The sequence below is a fragment of the Cotesia glomerata genome, linkage group LG4 (genome assembly GCF_020080835.1).
Source record: "Cotesia glomerata isolate CgM1 linkage group LG4, MPM_Cglom_v2.3, whole genome shotgun sequence".
In the NCBI taxonomy this organism is placed as follows: domain Eukaryota; kingdom Metazoa; phylum Arthropoda; class Insecta; order Hymenoptera; family Braconidae; genus Cotesia; species Cotesia glomerata.
In genome coordinates, this window is record NC_058161.1 from 26,709,384 (window position 1) to 26,715,639 (window position 6,256).

Here is a 6,256-nt window from a genome sequence, read left to right on the forward strand (position 1 = left end):
AGTTATTGTTTTTACCCCGTTTTTCAAAAATTGAGTTCTCACCAGATCTCGACGTTTTGAGGTCCTAGGAAGCTTCCCTGACTATTCACGCGATGGTGTCTGTACGTCTGTATGTATGTGTGTGTGTGTGTGTGTGTGTGTGTGTGTGTGTGTGTGTGTGTGTGTGTGTGTGTGTGTGTGTGTGTGTGTGTGTGTGTGTGTGTGTATTTATGTGTGGATGTATGTAAACCTCTCATAACTTTTGAACGGCTTGACCGATTCGATCGCAGTTGGTGTCATTCGAAAGGGTTCAATTAAACTTAGATTTTAAACACAAGTTGGACCGATATAGACCGATAGATTTTGAGAAATCCTAAAAAAACTGCGAAAATAATTTTTCCAAATGTGGTTTTTTTCGAATGACTTTCAAACGGCTCGACCGATCAATTCCAAAAACTAATCAGCTCTTAACATCAAAAAACCACGTCGATCGCTACCAATCTGGTCAAAATCGGTTGATTCGTTCGTGAGTTATCGTTGACGAAAGAAATCGAAAAAATGTTTTTTTTTCAAATTACACCAAAACTTCCGGTCTTATCAATTTGTGTTTAAAAATATATCATAGAATTTGAAAAACTGCGTCGAATGCCGCCAACCGCGTGAAAATCGGTTCATTCATTCAAAAGTTATTGCGGTTTGAAAATTCAAAAAATAGTGTTTTATTAAACTTTCATCATCAGACTTTTGAGCTCGGAGAGCTCAAAACTACACAAAATTATATTTTTGAGCTCTTCGAGCTCCGAAGTTCAGATCCAACACTTATAGTCAAGTCCGTTGCAACATAGTTAAAGAAGGTTTCTCCGTTGGTTCTCTTTATCGTGAACTGACCAGCTTGCAAGGTCTCATCGTTTTTGGAAGGCCAATACTGACAGCAACTGGAACTCACATTCGCCAGAATGATGATGATACGGCTATTTTCATTCCACACCATCCGGTAGAAGTCGACCAATATGTTGGTTTTCGGTGCTTGGGTGCAGATGAACTTCTTCTCTTCTTCAAATCCATCGACATAATTGGCATGGATGTAGTCTGACGCAGATTCATCGGCAGTCAGCTTAACCCTAGTGTGATCCCAACATGGGACTAAGCTGTTTCGGTTCTTTTCCTTGTTTTCTAGTTTTGCAAAAGCTTCCCAGGAACCTGACTCTTCGAGGGACATGATCCAAATGTGTTCTGCCCAAGCGACGCTCGCAAAATTCGGCTGATTCACTCTCCTCCACACTTATGGGGTTAAAATGATGAAATTGGATAGTTGTCATTGTTTCTTGAAGGACTGTTCTAACACTAAGTCCTTAATTCTTGGTGTATCGACGGTTGTTGAAAGACTACTCGCATATCCTATCGCTTCAGTATTTATACGCGCTCCCAGTTGGATATTTTTAAATCGATAATTTGTAAACAAGCCATTTTTCACTCGATATTAAATCACCTGAGTTTTGAATACTTATCGCTTCATTATTCTGTATGCAATACTTTATGACTTTCCGGTTATTTTCAATTAATTGCTTTAGTTAGCGGATGTGGATCCAGCAGTATTCAAGAAAGATATTTCTACGAGATTCGTGTGTATTCTTAGCTATGCGCAGCTGCAAAAACAAAATGTACTGATAGATAGTTTTATTAAAAGAAATAATAGAAAAGATCGAGTTTTTTTATGTTTAACGTAAACATCAAATCCACATAGCTTCTGACACCTATGACTTTCCAATGGTTATTAACCTCTTCACATGCATATAATGATGATGATTGCAACAAATAATTTTAACAAAGTTTGAGTTGAAGTTTTCCAAATCTAAATTTAGCTGGTTATTAAGGTATTTATCAACTATATTTAGCAGATAATTATCCTAATGATCTCAACAATGATGAAGTATGAACAGTGACAGTATTCCGACCTCAAAAATTTGTAAACAAGATATTCTGTGCACTAGGACATTACCCTTTCACAATAAAAAGAGTGCAAGCGTTTCATGATGTAAACATTGCAAAGGAAATTATTTTACAAAACAGTTGTTTGTGAGCACTATCAATTTTCATGCATTCGAACATGGATCTGAAGTACGGATGTATTGTGCCCCGGCAATGGGAAGTCTGCCCTCATGCTGTACTATATTGTACAATGAGCTTAACTGGGAATGGAGAAAGAGTAAGAGACTTGACATGGCCGTAATTACGATAGGGGATGTCACAGCAACTAAAGCTCTTGATCCGTTCTTGTGGTTGTGCAAAGTTGGAGACAGCAACTTTGTGCCAATGAACAGTATACTTTTCTCTACATTGAATGCTTTTATTAATTTTTTTTTATTATTGTGTTCAGTTTCAGTCGTAGTTTATGCCATAGAATTTACTGCTTTACTTGTTTGATTTCTATTAATGCGCAAGTGAATAAAAAAAAACCCGTAATTGTTATGCTATAAAAGAAATAAAATTTAATTTTGATGTTTTTGATTTCACCTTGAAACTCTTGAAAATTCATGGGTTCCTACTCTGATAATATGTTGCCTTGAAATTTTTTTCAACAAAATCTGAAGAGATTAATACAGTTAACATGTATTAATACTCAAAGTTCGTGACAGTTAACGAACAACAATTACACTGCTCGAACTTAAAAATACATCGTTATATAATGACTTTAATACTGACGTCAGTGTGTGAAAGAATTAAAACAAGCAAATTTTTGTCTTTCAACGTTGCTTGTCACCCCAGTTAACATAACATTTGACCACAATCAATGCACCTATTAACTGTTAAAATGAAGGCATTCTTATTCAATTTAAATGTGTCTATTAACCAAATTAGACTCAGCAATATTGTTATTTAGTCACGCGCATGGCACACGTGCGTGGCATCACAGAATTAAAACGTTTTATTGGTCATAAATCATACAGTTTATGAGCAACTGAATGTTAAAAGAAACGATTTATTGTATTAAATGTACATAGTTGAGTTCAACTTTATGGCTTTTAAAAAGTTTTAGTTCTTACCAGTCATAAAAATATTGCAAAACAATTTAAACGCTTCAGAATGTTTTGAGCACATTAGTATATTGGAATCAGTCTTCCCGTAATACAAACCATATTTTGTTATTTAATCAGTGATTAACACGTATGATAATCGCTGCGTCACATTTTGTCGCACAGCAAATCGAAGAACCGACATTGTCGTGGTACTACTCATTTTTCCGCCTTGCATTTTTACCGATGTTTATTGTTAGCTTAAGCCATGTAAATCTACAGTTAGAGGCATTTCTATGAAAAAATATTCAAAAATAAGTTTACAGACAATTGACACATTTTTCGTCGTTGTAGAATGCTTATTGTCCTCTTTACAATCACATGTCCAATTAATATGGCATGGTCTCATCATCTTTGTCAATACTGAAAGTATTATAATGTATAGATTCAAGAGGTTCAAGTTGTTTTCTTCCTCGTGTGTTACGGATCGTTAATTAATCTCAAGTAGCCAAGGCTATCTTAACACAATTTCAAATATTGCGCGAAGAATGTGCTCCTATGATTACGTATTAGTAAGAATAACTTACTTTTACGCACTAACTGTATGAGAATCTCAATCATTTGATAGTGGTCTATACTTCTAATGGATACACAGAGAGAAAAATATAGTCAACTGAACTAAGAAAATCTAGTTAAATAGCATCACCACTATTTAATTGCAGTTCTTGTACTTAACATTATTTATTATATTTAACCCCAATAAATAGTTACTTAAACTATTTTCAGTTAAATATCAGCTTAATTGCCATCTTGATTAACTTTAAATCAGAAAACAGAAAAAATAATTCGGATAGCTCGGACCGGGAATCGAACTCGGATCATTTGGTTACGCACTAAGGGCTCTTCCAGTTTAGCTATCTGAGACGTTGTCCGTTAAAACCTTCCAGTCACGTAATAACTTTTTGTTTAACACGATAACAAAAGCATACTTATTAAAATATAGTCGATATAACTATTTATCAATAGTTACTTAAATTAATGCATAGTTTAAGTAACTACAAAAAAAAATCCAGAAAACTATATTTTCATAATTGTGATGTTATGATTCAGTTAACTATGCACTTTTCTCTCAGTGTAACAGATAAGGTACATAATGCTGAGTGGGGGAACTTTTTATCCTCGATCTAACCGCACTGCAAGGAACGAATGACCTTATTTCCTATTTATTCCAGGCTGGGCTCAGTATTCATAAAGCGTTGGGCCATAAGAAATTTTATAGCTTTTTTATTACGTTTTTTCTATTGTTCTTTAAATAAGTATGATTCGAATACTAAACTTGGGACCACCAACGGAACCATGGGCTAATACGTGACTTCAAGAATGCCTGAGCAGTGGTATCTATTAATAGAAATCTTTTCGATGATCGAAGAGTACGTTGCAGATAGTAGTCAGATAGTAGGTCTGTTTTTTCTTTAATACACTCCACTATAAATAGCAGAACATACTTATCGTATGTTTCACTAAATGGAAAGCAATTCGTTCCTTAATTATGAATACCTCAGTTTATGAGTAGTATCGTGGGTTGGTTAGTAATACTCATAAATAAAAGATAAATAAACTTTATTATTCTCATTATTTTATATTACAGATAGTGGCTTCGGAAAACGATCATTCCGATTATCATGTCAATTTTTCATATAGAACCGATGGAACACCGAAAACGCAGATGTATTTACATAGGCACTAGACAACATATCGCACTGATTACACTATATTTTCTTCACCGAGTAGTTTCCATGGAAATCGGAGAAACTGTACCACAATTTTCAATTGAACCTGCAACAAAGATAAGATTAATGAATGAAGAATTCTGAATCTGAGATACTTCAGAAGTACAGCTTTACACTCTACAGTGCCGACTCAAGTTATACACTCTACGCCGTAGTATTTCATACTGACTACTCATACTGTCCTACTCTTTCTAACTCTCTAAGAATCTGCGCTTGCGCTTATTTGACCTTTGCTCAGCTTCCACATCCTTGCCCCTTGGAGATAGACTACGCTCACTCACAGTCTTAAACTTAACGGTAACGTGTTCCACATATACTAACATCCGACTGATAGCCTTGAAACAGCCTCCGGTAAATCAAATGAAATGTACCGTTACACAGGACTAAAAAAACTATTAGAGATATAGTTTAGAAGTAAGTTATAGTTTACAATTGACTTACATGTTTCAAGAACAAAGCCTAACTAACGACTTTTTTCGCCAATAAATCTACCGCACACGTCGCAAATGTCTTTTTGCTTACGCGACCTGCAAAATAATTTAAGCATTTTACCATATTTTGACTTTAAGCAACAACGATATATAAATTTAGGACCATTATTGTCAGACACATATTCACTTAAAGATCATTTCACCACCGCGCTTATTTGACTCAACTTTGCAACATGTAACAACTACTTGATGAGGACTGGGTATGGCACGCATACCATCACCGGACCATGAAATACGATTAAGATACTGTCCGCTAAAGATTTCTATTTCGATATCTTCTTTGCTATCAGGAACTACAATATTTTAGACAAAGGTGCCAATCATTTCTCTGAAATAAAAAAAAAATATCAGAGTCAACACGTTTAATTCATTTCGTTATGTCCTTCGCAGATTTCGAGTATTCTTAACTACTCACTTTTTTGACACTTTATTGAATATATAGTAGAACCCACTATCATCCACTCGACAAATTAACCGGGTTGGTATGTCACACATTCTCACAACCGGACTCACTTCATTAAACTGAGCGATTATTTGTTCTGCCAAAGTCAAAAGTAGGCTATTAGCACGGTTAGGCCATTGCTTTGGTACCAATATATAGGTGGCTAATTCACGATGATGAATAGCTACGTATTTGACATCCATTTTGTTAGTTCGTCCTCTGTGGCGATCGAAAATCTTATGCACGGTGAAAAAAGTATTGCTATTATAGCGATCCAGTGGATCGTGAACGAAGTATCGTGATTAGCTCAAAACAGTATTGTCATATTCACCATACGCATACAGTTATGCTCGAAACAGTGAATACTGAATACCACGCTCAACTGTATAGTGAATATCTCAAAACGTTTTCTTACTACATCGAAACGGATCGTGATTATCACTATCCGTTGATTAGCGCTACCACACATAACCAAGTCCTAAACTTACGAGTTTATTTATTTACAATTTTGGTGATGAAATAGCGATAATTGCACCAATT

At 35.2% G+C, this 6,256-nt stretch overlaps 1 long non-coding RNA gene and 1 pseudogene across 2 annotated transcripts; both read right to left on the reverse strand.

Moving 5' to 3' along the window:
• Positions 1-754: 754 nt before the first annotated feature.
• On the reverse strand, positions 755-2,428 carry LOC123264028 (annotated as a pseudogene).
• A 2,168-nt stretch (positions 2,429-4,596) lies between these two features.
• LOC123262540 lies at positions 4,597-5,412 on the reverse strand. 2 transcript variants are annotated; one of them, XR_006508976.1, is made up of 2 exons: positions 5,225-5,412; positions 4,597-5,166 (listed from the first exon to the last, which is right to left on the reverse strand). It is a non-coding gene; the product is annotated as an uncharacterized LOC123262540 (long non-coding RNA). The 2 variants fall into 2 exon arrangements; XR_006508975.1 differs by having other exon boundaries at positions 4,597-5,175.
• Between the last annotated feature and the right edge of the window lie 844 nt (positions 5,413-6,256).